Source organism: Aethalodelphis obliquidens, unplaced genomic scaffold (genome assembly GCF_003676395.1).
Source record: "Aethalodelphis obliquidens isolate GAN/ISIS:26980383/991018 unplaced genomic scaffold, ASM367639v1 scaffold74, whole genome shotgun sequence".
Classification (NCBI taxonomy): Eukaryota; Metazoa; Chordata; class Mammalia; order Artiodactyla; family Delphinidae; genus Aethalodelphis; species Aethalodelphis obliquidens.
In genome coordinates this window covers 3019602-3035252 of record NW_020838018.1, presented here as the reverse complement: position 1 = coordinate 3035252, position 15651 = coordinate 3019602, and positions in this window count along the sequence as shown.

The window sequence follows — 15651 nt, the reverse complement described above, 5'->3', positions numbered from 1 at the left end:
AGAAGGTTAAATAGTTGTACAAAGCTTTAGCATTTTAATATAGAAAAGATACAATTTTTTTAAAATGATCAAAAAGCCGATAAAGGCAAAACATAGAATCTTTGTTTTTCTAGGCAGATTACATTAAAGATAAAAAAAAAAAAACCTTTCACAAGAGCAGACAAATAGTCCAATAAACCTTTTTCTTTTAGCAGATGAAGGAAAATTAAGGCTTAGTTTTACCTAAGTACATTATTGATATTAAAGCTTATTTTTAAAAACTTTATAACAAATTCATTGATCACACATAAACTTTCTTTCTTAGATTCCTTTTTCATAAACCTTCTACAACTTTCTATGTCCATTTTAGTTCATCCCTTGTTGTTTTTTTTTAACATTCAGCTTTATTTTAAGAAAAAATTATTTTTATTTTCCCTCAACAAAAATGCATCTTCATATCTCATACCTTTTCTAACCAAAAACACATCCTACTTTCCTTGCTATAAAGTTGTTTCCCTTATTATTTCCAATAGCTTTAATCATATATGTTAATTAGAATTCTTAACCCTTAGAAACTTTAATTTCTAGTGAAAACTATGAAGTAAGCAATTGTGAACTATTATACCAGCAGTCTTTAGACTGGCAAATTTATGAATACATTCCATAATTTCTAGAAACATACATTTCCTCATAGCACAAATTTTCAATGTGGCATATGTCATGTTTATGAATAGACTAAAGTATCTTTAGACTCTGTAATAAGAAGTCAAAATTAGATAGACTTGTTCAGCAATTAATGTCTCAGCATTTGATCTTATCTGGAAATTATCAGACATTTAATAAATCCCCATCATTTCAATTAGCAAAATTCTAAGGGTGGAAGTTAAAGAGATTTGGGAAACTAAATGGATATATCGTAAAGCAATTAACTTAAAAAGTTCACCTAAACATTCTTATCTTATTTACATCTATTTAATTCATTTTTAAAAAATAATCATACTTAGATTACTCCTGAAGATTGAATATTTAACAATACAACCAAGTTATTAACCATCACCTTATTTTTCTTGATGACAAATTTTATAACAGAGATAAGATAAACTTATTTGAGTTTCAGTAAACCTAGGTAGAAAAAAAGTGTTATACTTAATGTTGATAACTCTAAAGACATACCTGTATTAATTAAACCAACAAACTTAAACTAGATTTTATTTACCAAAAATTATTGTAGATCACATAAATTTGAAAAACATATGGGTTAGTTTCTGTTATATTTATGAGATTTAAATATACTTAATTGATAAGTGCTTAATTTTAAGCCAATTAAATAGAGCTCTTTTACAAATTAAATTTGGCAATTGTACCTGAAGGTAGAAAAATACCATATCTATAATACACATATGTAGACATACAAACACAGAGATCTTATAGCTTTCATTTTAAAATTTCAGTCATGAATTACATATAACAATATAAAACTCACTAGTTTATAAATAACAGTTGGAATAAGTTAAGTTTACATGTGCAGATGGCTAAAGCTTTGTACTCTTTATGGGGAAGACTTTTAAGCTTTGTATTTGTTTTTGACAAGTAATCTTAAGAAGGCCAAGCACTAGATTTTGGACAAGACAGTCTTTCCAACAGTATGTATTTTAAAAAGGCAACTCCCCCCACCACCCCACTTTTTTTCTTCAGTCTGGGCAGATTTTTAATTACCTTCCAGGATGTTTACAGACATGTTAAAATTTACAACTTCAGAAGACAGAAAGAATGCAAGTTTTCTCTTAGGAGTTTGGGGTGTATTTGACTATTATAGAAGTCTAGGGTAATTACTATTTAAAATTTATCTTCTTTTTGTTAAGTACAGACCAATTGTACATCCAGTATCCTGATTTTTGTAATATCTGCAAATGTCTGGTGGTAAATAGGAAAATGTCTGAGTGGATTCTGAGATATTTCAGAATTATGTTTTTGTTTTTCTAAAGACTCAAGTAGTAAATTGAATATTGTTGATTTTACACTTTTTTGCATTTCTGTAAGCTGTCTTCAAAGAATCAGGTAGGCTTTTTCATTATGTTTAAACGAGGTTGATTTGCTCACTCAATCACACTATTTTGAATTTGCCTTTTTATATCAGGGAGAAAACTTCCAGCTAAGATGGAAATCAAAATATTTTTATGTTTTTTATGTTCTGCTGTCTAGAGGACATTAATTATTTGGGATGGGGGTCTAGGATATATCTGCAAAGGACGTTGCATAGGAAGACCTGAAGCTGGAAAGCCTGATTATAGGGCTCAGCAAAATGGAGGACAGGAGGGCAAAACCTTATTGTCCATCCTGGGTGCTGCTGCTTAATTTATTTCCTGGTTAGAGCACTAATATGAGTAACCTGTAGACTTTGGTTCTAGAAATTAGGCTGGAGCTCTCTCTGTAAAATTTGTAGAGAAAGGGAAGTTAAAATAAGCAGCTGGGTGTTTAAGGCTTTTCCGTGAAAAGTGAAGGAGTTTTGGGAGTTAAGGGAATTTGCTGAGGAGATGGGGCTATATTTTAAGAAGGGAAATTTATATCGGATGGGAACTTCAATTTGTTCTAAGTTTAATTTCTGTTCTTTCATCTTGTTAGGGAGTCTGTAAGGTTAGCTGTTATATTTCTTTGTATCCACTTTTTAATTTGGTCTGTCCACAGACACCAATAAGACAATTGTAAAAAATATCAATTTAGATTTTCAATTTAAAGGGTTATCATCTGGCTATTGGCACGCTGGATCTTAATAGTGACCCAAACCAATAATAAGCCTTTTTATGGCTTAACCAAGGATGCAGGAGGCATCTCACAAAAGAGTTCAGCCCTCACAAGATTCAGCAAGTTCATTCTCAAAGATAACCTGAGAAAGCAAAAACCTTAATTGCACAGGTGGTAAGGAAGGATGGTGCAGTGAAAATGGTGTCTCAGGTCTCACAGGGAAACCATGAGATGTGTCCAGTTACAAATCTAATAATCTATGACACCAAGCAGGTGCTAATGGAATGGTATTTTCCAGCACTAACAAAACAACGATAGTTGAGACAACAAAGGCCCCTGATGGACTGTGACCCTTTGTGACAAACTGCCCTGAAATCTGGCACAGCCAGATAAAGAGAGTGCTGCTTTTGACTTTGTGTCTTGGAACTCCAGTCTATTCATTCATCTGGCCACTAGATGCACCCCAGTAAGCTGCACCTCCCAAATGGCAGAGGCCAGAAAATATATTCTCACTGGTTACAAAGCCAAGGTCTCAGAACATAAGATAAAATAAAAGGAAAAACCTCATCTAGTTTTTACCTAGGAGACCCCCAGCAAAATTTATCTAAACAGATGTGGGTCTGATGAGATCCCTGAACGTACCAGAGGTCGGCTTGAACAGTAGCCTTATGGGGCCCATGCCAGCGTTCTGCCCTATTTTTTTTTCCTCCTTACGATGAACAACACGACAGAGAAAAGGGAAAGCAGTGACCATCTCTAGGGAAAAAAAAGGGATGAATACGCGTACCCATTACCAAATTTTCACCAGAGTTGTTAAATCCAAGGAACAAACACCACAAATACTTTCTGCTAATCTAAATTTAGAAAAAGAAAAGGGTGGGGTGGGAGAAATTGGGAGATTGAGATTGACGCATATACACTATTGATACTGTGTATAAAATAGACAACTGAGAGGTACATGCTGTATAGCACAGGGAACTACTTAATACACTGTGGTGTCTTAAATAGGAGGAAAATCCCAAAGGGAGGGGCTATATATATATATATATATATATATATATATCTGATTCATTTTGCTGTGCAGTAGAAGCTAACACAACATTGTAAAGCAACTATACTCCAATAAAGATTACAAGTAAATAAATAAATAAATACATTTAGAAAAAGAGAAAAAGGACTCTCACCACTTTTACTTCCACCAGACCTTGCAAACAGAGATTCAGGAGACTCATGAGATAAGAATTCTTACATTCTGTGGCGTTTTGTCAGGGTTCCCAGAATCTCTTTATCTGCACCAGTCCTGAAAGAAAGCAGTTTCCAGCCAGTGAAGATCCTACGAACTAAACCAATTGTTGGGAAGGAGAACCTTTCCTCGACATTTCTAGGTTCTTCTGGCTTGTCTGATAATTAAGTTGACACGAGGCAGACTAACAGGAGAAAAAGCAAATTTAATTATGTACTTATAGGGGTTCCATAGGGATATGAGGCCCAGAGAAGTGACCAAAGCGGACAGCTTTTATACCTTTTAAACAAAGAAACTACATTTTTTGAGAACTGACATGACAAAGAAACTTAGATTTGGGTACTAATTAGTGAAGAATCTAAGCAGAGCTTGTTTACACACTGGGCCCTGAATTCCCTATTTCTGGTGATAAAGGTCTCTCTGTACTTCCTGGTGCAGGGAAGCATACCTTTCACATTGGAGATTTATTTCCTGCTTTCAGGGGGACAAATGAGGGTCAGAGTGTCCTTCTTGCACTGGCTATTTGCTAAGGAACCTTAATTCAAAATAATCAATATGCCACTTTGACATATTTTGCCACGGCCTGCCCTGAGCCCCATCAATATCCATGCCCTACCTCAGAAATCATGATTTAGTAGGTCGGGAATGTGGCTTTGGCTTTGGAATGTGGGATAAAGATTAAGAACCACTACTGTTAGCCAGGTTTAATTGAGAAGGTCTGTCAGCTTCATAAATTTCCTGGGGTGGGGGAGATGCTTATTAAATTAAGAAGTTCCCCTTCAATGAGTATTTTCCAGGAATCAAACTGGTGAAATTGGTGTGAGGGTCATAACCTCTTCTATGTGTAGCATCTCCCAAGATTGGCATTGAGAGGAAATTATAATCCAGGTAGAGAGTGCCCACCCACCGCACCACCTATAGCAGTTTGGTCAGCTCTAACTGTGAGGTGATCTCACTGGCCTTGGGACTGAACTCCAGCAGCAGTCTGGAGTGTCCTACCTTACCTAGCCCAATCCCAGTATGCCATGCACTCCATTCTTGACAACTCCTCATGTTTCTTCAGTGCCTGTAAATACCAATGTCCCATTCTTACCTAGCCCAATCCCAGTATGCCATGCACTCCATTCTTGACAACTCCTCATGTTTCTTCAGTGCCTGCAAATACCAAAGTCCCATGGCCCTCTTATCAATCATGCCTTAGCTCTGCTGATTTGCTATTGCCCTGATTCCAATAACATGAATGTGATCAGTGCTCAGTGCTTCTTACATTCAACACTCAGTGGCTACCTCATTCCTTTGACCTGAGGCAATGGCTCTGCCCCACAGCTGTCCTGCTGCAGACGGGATATGACCTCGCATGCTTTCCTATTTTCACATTTCTGTATTTCTCTCATTTGCTTTCCCATTCCATTACTTTTTCCTAAGTGGAGATAGAGCCACTCATAATGAATTCACAATGAAATTTCTGCAGTTTCTTAATTAGGGGCAACAAGGGATATGAAGTAGATGTGAAATGGTTATTTCCCTCCTGTCAAAATTCAAGATTACGTTCTTTGTGGTTCGTCTAATAACAAAGACACATAGTTTCAGGAAGTACCTCTCCAAGTGCTCAATAGCCCCCAGTCAACCATAATAATAAAACAGCCTTCAGAGTTAGATACTATTGATATAAGTATCCCCAATACCCCAATAAGACAACCATAAGGTAAGTATCAGGCACTCCATGGAGGGTGAGGAAATGAACTTTAAGATATCATTGTCACTGTAAAACTGACAACATACAATTATAAAGTGGGTGTGTCAAAATTCATTACTTTCACCATGCTGTTTGTTCTGCTCAGAAATCCCTTCTTTCTGTCTCCTGGTCCCATCCTTGCATATTAAAATCTTTTCCTATATTAAGGCTTCTATCCAAAATCTCCTCTGTGAAGACTTCCCCAGTCATTTAAATCAAAAAAGAATTCTCTCCCTATTCAGAATTCCTCTTGATTCATTTTTTCCTGTCTTTTCTGGTTCTTATGACATGTTTTGTTACTCTGAATTGATTTTTGAGTCTGTCCGGATTTGTTCCATACTATTTAACCTGAAATCATTGCTGAACTCTCTTGGCAACCTGAACCGTACTTTGGACCAGGAATGCCCTGTAAACACTTGTTAGAAGGAGCAGCCAACCCCACCTGATCACTCATGGTGGGATTCTGTGCAGTTCTACAAACATTTCCATCCTCCCACTATGGATAAGGGTAGGATTGCACTTCCTGGTGCTCTTATCATCAGGTTGGATCTGACTATTTCTGGCCAAGGCGTGTGCATGGAAGAAATATCTGTCATTTCTAGGCTGGAGCATTTAATCCTCAATAAGGGGCCCTTCTGAGCTCTGCTTCACTTCTCGCACAGGAGTGGCGATGTTCCAGACAGGGGTTGGTCCATTGACCTGCATCTCAGAGCGCGGACAAGGGTGAGATGGGAGCAAAGCCCTCTGCTAACCTGCAGTGTATACATACCCCAAGGGAGAAATAGGCCTTTGTTATTTTGTGTTATTGGATTCTGGGGGTTGTTTGTTATAGAAGTGTAACCCACTCTGTCTTGACTAATACATTATTCCTGGTTTATGATCTCAAAGATTAGCATTTCCTTCTCATCAAACTTTTCCTCTTAAAATAGCAAGTGAATAAATAAAACCTATACAATACAAATAAATATGGTACTATAAAGGATGAAATTCTTAGAACATGCCAGAGTCACACTTGTAAAGGTTTTTTTTTTTTTTTTTTTTTTTGCGGTACGCAGGCCTCTCACTGTTGTGGCCTCTCCCGCTGCGGAGCACAGGCTCCGGACGCGCAGGCTCAGCGGCCATGGCTCACAGGCCCAGCCACTCCGCGGCATGTGGGATCTTCCCGGATCGGGGCACGAATCCGTGTCCCCTGCATCGGCAGGCGGACTCTCAACCACTGCGCCACCAGGGAAGCCCTCAAGTTTTGTGTTTTTTTAATTTATTCTCCTTTGACAGGTTATTAAAAAAAATTCTCAAATTTAGGTTGACTAATGTCAACTAAAAATGAATTCTTTTACATAAATTATGCAAAAAAGTTGGTGCATCGGAGGCCTCTTCAGGCATTCCAGGATGTCTTGCTTTTGCCCCATAAGCCAGTATGATTCAAAATGTGGTCAATTGAGTAGCCTGTAGGGATTTTCATAGTTTTCAAGGGAAAGACAGTGAAACAGTTTTTGTTTAATTCTATACAATTTACAAATGTGAACTATAAAACAAATTGACTTTCACAGAATCCCATTGAGATCCTAATAGTTGTGTTCTCAGCAGCTGTTCCAGAGGCAATGGGATTTGCCATGTTCTCTGGGCAGGTATTAGGCACTTCACCTTTGCTAGTGTGTTTTCATACTTGTTGCATGGACTTTATTGGTTTGTTAAATTGCATTCTTTAATGTCTAACTCATGATTCAATGAAGCATAATGGCAAGATGAAAGAATAGCAAAACACTAAACATATAATGTCATAAGCACTGGGAGTCTCTCTGTGAATATAGTGAATCTGTCATTCTGTGGGCATGATCATTTTCTAAGACAGGAATCTCCTGCCTCACCCTTTAAACAAAAGTGTTTAAGAAATAAGAGGACAATATCTGACAATTTGATATTATGTGTCTGGACTCATCAGGTCAATGCGTTGTCCTTTCAGAAAGTTAATCAATTCATCAAAATTTTACCATGATGAGTAAGGCAATCATGATCTATTTTTTTTACAGAACAAATACAAAATAATATTTTTAAATGTGAAATTAATGAATTGTTGATAAAGAAAATGAATAAGCCACAAATTGTATTTTTGTCATAGAAAGAGACACAAGTCATATTATCACAGAGAGGCCTCTAAGACCAGACTCTACATTTATTACAGATGTTCTCAGAGAGAAAGCACAACTGTTTTTTTGTTAAAATTCCTTTATTTATTGTTAGATATTGTGTAATACTAATGGCCTACCATATATGGCCTACCATGTAGAAGGACAGTGACCTATGTGTTAGTGTGTTTGCTGATTCTGTTCCATACTTGAGTCAGTTCATAGTGTACTAGTGGGACACATCGGGGGTCAACAGAGAATTCATGCTATAAAAGAAGATGTTCTGTTGTTGTCATTTGTTTAATTTGTGATTATTTTGTAGAAGGAAATATGTTCTGCAGAAGGTACACTGTGGTCAGAACTGGTAGGGAAAGGTTTCACCTGAGTGCCAAATCACGCACTGCTTTATTCTCCAAAGCAATTCGTGGTTAATGATTTGCCTCCCATTCCTTATTTATGGTTCAAAGAAGAAGTGAAAATTGGGAATATGATCAAATCACAGCCACCAGCACCTTGGCAGTCTTCTAAGTTTAGAAAAAGTGGGGAGGCCAGGACATATAACATGTTGCTTTTCAGCACTGAGTATGTTGACAGCTGAAAGAAAAGGCATTTACCAAGTTTTTGACATTAAAGATGAGTTAAACTATTTTCTTTTTGATACTGATAATGTCAGTAGCATGATCAAGTGATATATTTTGGGGACACATTGAGTACCTTGACAGGCTTGAACTCTTACTTCAGGTCAAGATATTATGATATTTTTACATTAAGGAGAATGTATTATATGTACTTATTTGGCTGAATGTAACAGCAAAATTTCAAATGATAGTTATTGAAACAAAATATATATATATATTTCCTTCTCACTGAAAGGAGTCCAATGGCTTCATGAAATCATGAGGAATCTAGATTCATTAGATGATTCAGCTTCCCCTTCTCTGGGGTGTGGGACACATACTAATGACCCATTATGGCTCCTGGAGCTCCAGGCATCAAACTCTCTGCAGGCTGATAGTAAAAGGATGGACACAAAAGTAAGTATGCATAATCCACAGCACTTCTGTCCCCTCGCTGAGTAGAACTTATTCATATAACCACTGCTAGTGGCCAGGAACACTCCAGAAAGACTGTCTTTCTATCTGGGAGGCAGTGTGCTTTTCTAGAAGTTGGGGATCTGCTATTAAGAGGGGGGAAATGGGTATTGAGAGGCAACTGGCTATTTTAAAATGTAGGTTTTATTTTTCAGGTATGGTTAGGCCAACAGATTAGGAAACAATTGTCATTGAAAAGATAGTTTGTCATACTCATAGATCTTAAGAAGAGGGGCATGGCATGCCATGCTGTGGGGTGGGGGAGCATACAGGGAAGTACCAGGAGGCAGAGGGAGAAGGGAAAATGTGGACAAGAGCCTTTATAGTGGTTTCTGTGGGAAGGAATGAGCTGAGCAAGACAGGGTGAACAAGTTTAGGACTGGCTAGTTTGAAAAATTTCAGCAGACTCTGGGGCAAAAGGGCTGTCTTTGGTTGTCTGTTATCTGGATTTGGGGTGATTAGGGAAGGACCTGAGTGTGAAAGCCCCAGAAAGTAGGTGGTTGGGATGTGGGCTCTGCATCAGTTGACTTGCATAAAAAAGGTGTGCTTATAGGTGAGTTGTTTATTGTCTCTGGGAATTGGCTAACCCTGGGAGGGACAGTCCTTCCAGGGTCAATAAAGCCCCAGATGTCAAAGCATCAGAAATACAGAAAATACAAGACATGATAAATACACTGGCAATCTCTGTCATGGATAGGATATCAAGATTTCATGAGATGGCTCAAATCAACATTTTCCCAATATCTTATGTTTTTCTAATTTTGTTAGAGAAATAAAGCAACGAATATTTTAAAACCATATCCAAATGCTAGAAAACAAACAAACAATGAAGAAGCTCTTTCTAAAGCCAAATGTGACTATATTAAGAATCCATTTGCTATGATCTCTCCATTGAAACTTTTAACTTCTGGCTTTTGAGTGTTACTTGCTCCCTAACCAAAATCGTTGTTAGGTTGTTAGGTTTTTCTAATTTGGTAGAAATAGGTGAGCAATAAGAGATATTGACTATGGGGACTTCCTTAGTGGTCCAGCAGTTAAGACTGCAGGGAGCCTGGGTTTGATCCCTCGTCAGGGAACTAGATTCCACATGCTACAACTAAAGATCCCACACGCAGCAATGAAGATCCCACGTGCCACAGCTAAGACAGCCAAATAAATAAATAAATAAATAAATGTTTTTAAAAAGAGAGAGAGAGATACTGACTAAGCTATGAAGTCTGATGCATGGTTCAAGGCATCCCTTATCTGGTCAGATTGAAAAAGACCTCATGAAAAGATTAGGGGACATGATGGTTCCTAGAGGACACCTCTTCTCAAGCATAGGAAATTTCATGTGGGGTTCAGTTGTGCCATGGTCAAGGGATATGAGTTTTTTTGACCACACAGGGCATCCAGCCCCCAGCTCTCTGTGTAGAGGTCCCTATAAGTGTCCAGAACTGTTGGATGGCAAGTCTCACAGGGCACGGTGTGGAGGATGTGGTGATACATCCACACCCAAGGATCCTCATCCTTACTACCCCTTCCAATAGTCCCCTTGGTCCCGGTAGTCAGGGGTGTGCTGGTGCCAGCTCCTACTGCATCACAACAGTCAACTGGGCCCATTTTTTCCTAACTCTGAGTTAAGTGAGTTGAGATCAGCCACAACAGAAACATGTACATCCTAACAATTTCTGCAGATTAGGGCTTTCCTTTCCTTACCTCTCCTCCTTTCTCCTTCCCTCCCCTTCCTCTCCTGAAGAGCTGGTTGTTAAACATTTACCAGGACACTGTTGCTTTCAATGTATGAAAGTGTTTTACTTCTTTTGCCCTCTGAGACTTTGTTCTCTGAGTGTTTTCTTACCCTCCTGCTTGCTACCCATCTTCATCCTACTTTGACTAGAATCTTCTTCACTGGGGTCCCAGCTCATCAGTTACCAGTTTATTGTTATATTTATCACAAACAGCTACATTCTAAGATTTTTTTAAAATTATAATACTGAGGGCTGGCAACACTATGGTGAAAACTGGTTCAGCATTTTGGAAATATTTTTGGAAGCATTAAAAAAAACTCTGAAATATGTTATAACCCAGTGACCTAATATTTCATTTTAGGCACATCTGAAACTAATTTGAAATATAGAAGAAATAATCTTCTGCTCAGAGATGTCCTTTTCAGCCTTAATTAGTAGAAGATTGGAGAAAAACCTAAAAATGTCTATACAACACCAAGCTGTCTGTGTGCTATTGGATGGTGAGAACAGTCAGCCCAAGGCACTGTCAGAGACTTAATTATAGAAGAAAATTTAAATCAGGTTTACTAAGTCAGGAAAGTGTGTCTTGTATACTTTGGAAAAACATTTGGAAAAGTTTTTCTGGTTAGTGCTCAATTAAGACAGGAAATTAAATTTCCCGGAACACTCAATTAATTGAAGACTCTTAACTGAGACTTTTGCAATCACATTTAAAACAAGAAACTTTGCAGAGTCTTTAGAGTTGGGCTGTTTCTGCTGTAGTTAGTGTAGATAGAAAATAACAATGCAGCTTAATATCAAAGAACAAGCAACCCAATCAAAAAATGGGCAGAAGACCTAAACAGACATTTCTCCAAAGAAGACATACAGATTGCCAACAAACACATGAAAAGGAGCTCAACATCACTAATTATCAGAGAAATGCAAATCAAAACTACAATGAGGGGCTTCCCTGGTGGCGCAGTGGTTGAGAGTCCGCCTGCCAATGCAGGGGACAGGGGTTCGTTTCCCGGTCCGGGAAGATCCCACATGCCGCGGAGCGGCTAGGCCCGTGAGCCATGGCCGCTGAGCCTGCGTGTCCGGAGCCTGTGCTCCGCAACGGGAGAGACCACAACAGTGAGAGGCCAGCGTACTGCAAAAAAAAAACCTGCAATGAGGCATCACCCACACCGGTCAAAACGGGCATCATCAAAAAATCTACAAACAATAAATGCTAGAAAGGGTGTGGAGAAAAGGGAACACTCCTACACTGTTGGTGGGAATGTAATTTGGTACAGCCACTATGGAGAACAGTATGGAGCTTCCTTACAAACCTAAAAATAGAGCTACCATATGATCCAGCAATCCCGCTCTTGGGCATATATCCAGAAAAAAACATAATTTGAAAATATACATGCACCCCAATATTCATTGCAGCACTATTTACAATAGCCAGGACATGGAAGCAACCTAAATGTCCATCAACAGAGGAATGGATAAAGAAGGTGTGGTACATATATACAATGGAATATTACTCAGCCATAAATAATGCCATTTGCAGCAGCATGGATGGACCTAGAGATTGTCATACTGAATGAAGTAAGTCACATAAAGACAAATATCACTTAATATTGCTTGCATGTGGAATCTAAAAAAAAAAGGTACAGATGAACTTAGTTACAAAACAGAAGTAGAGTCACAGATATAGAAAACAAACTTATGGTTACCAGGGGATGGGGGGGAATAAATTGGGAGATTGGGATTGACACATACACACTACTATATATAAAATAGATAACTAATAAGGACCTACTGTATAGCACAGGGAGCTCTACTCAGTACTCTCTAATGGCCTATATGGGAAAAGAAACTAAAAAAGAGTGGATATATGTAAGTGGATAGATGTATAACAGATTCACTTTGCTGTACACCTGAAACTAACACAACATTGTAATTCAACTATACTCCAATAATTTATTTTTTTAAAAAAGAAAGAAAATGATAGGGTTAAGGTTTGTACATTTAATTTTGTTTTATGAGACTTGGCACTTTATGACCTCCAAAAATATGTATATTTATACTCCAACATCAAGGTATAAATGCATTTTACCAGCAGTTTCACCAATCCTATGTATTATAATAATAATAAAAATAGTCAATTTGATATGCAAAAATTAGGTCTGACTTTAATTTGCAAGAAATGCTGATACATTTTCAAAATTTTTTTGACCATTCATATTACTTTGGAGAACTGCCTGATACCACCCTCTAACCATTTTTTCTCTGTGTGGTCATTTGTTTTCCTAATGATTATAAGAACCCTAATAATATTTTAAAAATCAACCTTTCTTAAATAATTGACAGAAACTCTTTCTACTTTTTGAATTTCAGGGGTTGGGGAGAGAAGACGAGAGAGGAAATATGGTTTGGGGTAAGACTCTTTCTCCAATTCAGAAATTAAACAGTTTTTTGCTGCTAATTATTGAATAATTCACATTTTAATAATGTTCCTAATATCTAAACATACATACATTAGCATGTGTCCCTGTTTTTTTTAGCTCATTCCTTAGTATGCAGTCTACTAGACTTATCACAATACACACTCATTATACTTATTTTTTAATCTTTCATTGACATGTTGTACTTGTTTTTTCACCTGAGTTAGCTTTACAACAGTTTTTGAAATTTTTAAAATAAACCTTGATAAAAAGAAAATAACAATGCCAAAGCCTAGCTCTGGAGGGCTGGGTAAGCTCTGCTCTGCCCTGTGATTGGGGGCAAAAGGATACCCTCATTTCCTCAGCTGTAACTGGGAGCAATATCTTTTAGGATATCTTTTAGGATTGAATAAAACCCCAGAGGCAAAAGATTTGGCACAATGTCATCACATAGTAAACACTCAAAATGTCACAGCAATGATTGCCTCAATCAGGGAGAGCTGCTCCCAGGCAGGGCACATGAGATAGTGTCTCACTCCTTATCTTGAATCCCCTTATCTTGAATCCTACATTCAATCTTGAATACTACTTTCCTTTGTCTTCCTCTTTCTTTTTATAATTGTAAGACCATGTTTTCCATGAATCAACTAGAATCGAAACAAAATATGTGGCGCCCTGAATTACTTTTCTTCTGGGTTAAATTTACACTGCTTCCTTCCACACTATCTCTCTCTCCTCTTTTAAAATCCTCTGTTGCTTTCATTCACACACAACTCAAAATAGATGCTTTCAGGAAGTGCTAAATATAGGTAATCTGGAAGAACCAGTTTTATCCTTCCCTTCAAGATCCTGTTCCCTTTGAGTTCTTTGAGAAGAAGTTTTGCTCGGGGGAGGGTTTCACTTCCTTTTCCTGATGTAAACTCCAGTGGCCTCTCATGTTGTCTTGGGACCTCCTCCTCCAGCTGCCAGGCCAACTGACACCAGTGGCCACCTTACTGCAGGTCAGGGTCTCTGTGATAGGTTGCTACCCTCCCCACACAGTATCAGCAGAGGGCTGTGATGGGCTGGAGTGTCCTTCTTCTGAAGGCCTGTGCTCAGTTGTATATACAGGAAACTCCAGTGACAATAGCTTGAACAAGATCTTCCTCTTGGTAATCAGCAAGCTTGAAGGGATGTATCGCAGGGGTCCTCCAATTTCTCCAGGCACCTCCATCTTTGTTACTTGAAAGATAGCTGCTTCAGCACCTGTAACTGTGCAACATTCCATGCAGCAAGCAAGAGGAAAGGCAAAGGGGAAGCGAGCATGCAGAGGCAGGCCCCATTTAAAGGAGATTTTTGGAATCCCTACCTCACAACCTGCGCTTGTATTTCATTGCCAGCATTATCTTCCATGGCCACCCCTCCACAAAGGAAGTGAGAGTACTACTGGTAGACCAGGCTACCTACAATGAAGTTGGTATTTTGGTAGAAAAGGAGAGAGGGCATACCTGCCTGGTCCCTTTGTTATTTACACTGTCACCCTGCACAACTGTATTTGTCTGTCAGAAACCTTGAACAGTTGGGGTAACTAAAGGCGACTGAATCATAAAAAACAACCTCATTCCTAGCTTGACTTTGTTGCTGTCCTTGTCAAAATGTCTTTTCCAAAAAATTCAGGACACCCCCCCAACTCCCCCCAACACACACACACACACACACACACACACACACACAATGCACACACACAAAAGGGTCTCTGAACTTCACCACATTATGCTCTTATCCTCAGCAGTTACCCAAAGTCTCAATTATTCACTGCAAAACAGCGCTTCTCTAACTTGAATAATGAATGGATAACTTTGAAAAGAAAGAGGTTGGTGAACCTCTGGGTAGTGATCTACACTATTTGTATTTTAATTGTTACTTAATATGTAAAATACAGAACTTGGTTGAACTTCTTAAGCTTTTGGCTTTTATGCATCTTTAAACAAAAACAAAATTTCCAAGCAATTTCAAACAAAACTATCAATTTTTGCAATCACTTAAAGTCAAATTAGCATAATTGATTTAATGGAGAACAGGTTTTATCCTCAGTGGCTGCTCTCAGATGCGTGAGGCACCCGTGGCTCTGATTCTGCAGTGTGGATGCCTGCGGCAGAGTGTGCTAAGTGCTGGCTCAGGTCTCATCATGTTTCTCAAGTCATTGCAGAAATGATTATTTCATAGTGCCCCAGATGCCATTTGGCTTCCATTTCTTTCCCACCAATGATAAATAAAGTTAGTTTCCCTTGGTATTGAGGGTATCATAGATAAAAGTGGGGTTTCAAGGCAGGATGTCATCTCAGGTGATCCTCCTATTGTTGCCTGCGGTGGCAACAATTAACTCCTTCTATTTTCCTCTCTGCAGTTCCCATCAAATTTTGCCTCTAGGTAATTCCTGAAATAAAAAACTTCCTAAGAATACGAAAACCAGAAAAAGCAAAACTTCTGCTTATAAAGGTTTGATTAGAATCTCAAGGAAGTCCTATTATCTACTAAGAATGGGGGTGAAGTGGGTGAAGGGGAAAATTGGGTTCTTTCAGCATGTAAATGTCTCATATTTTTAAGAG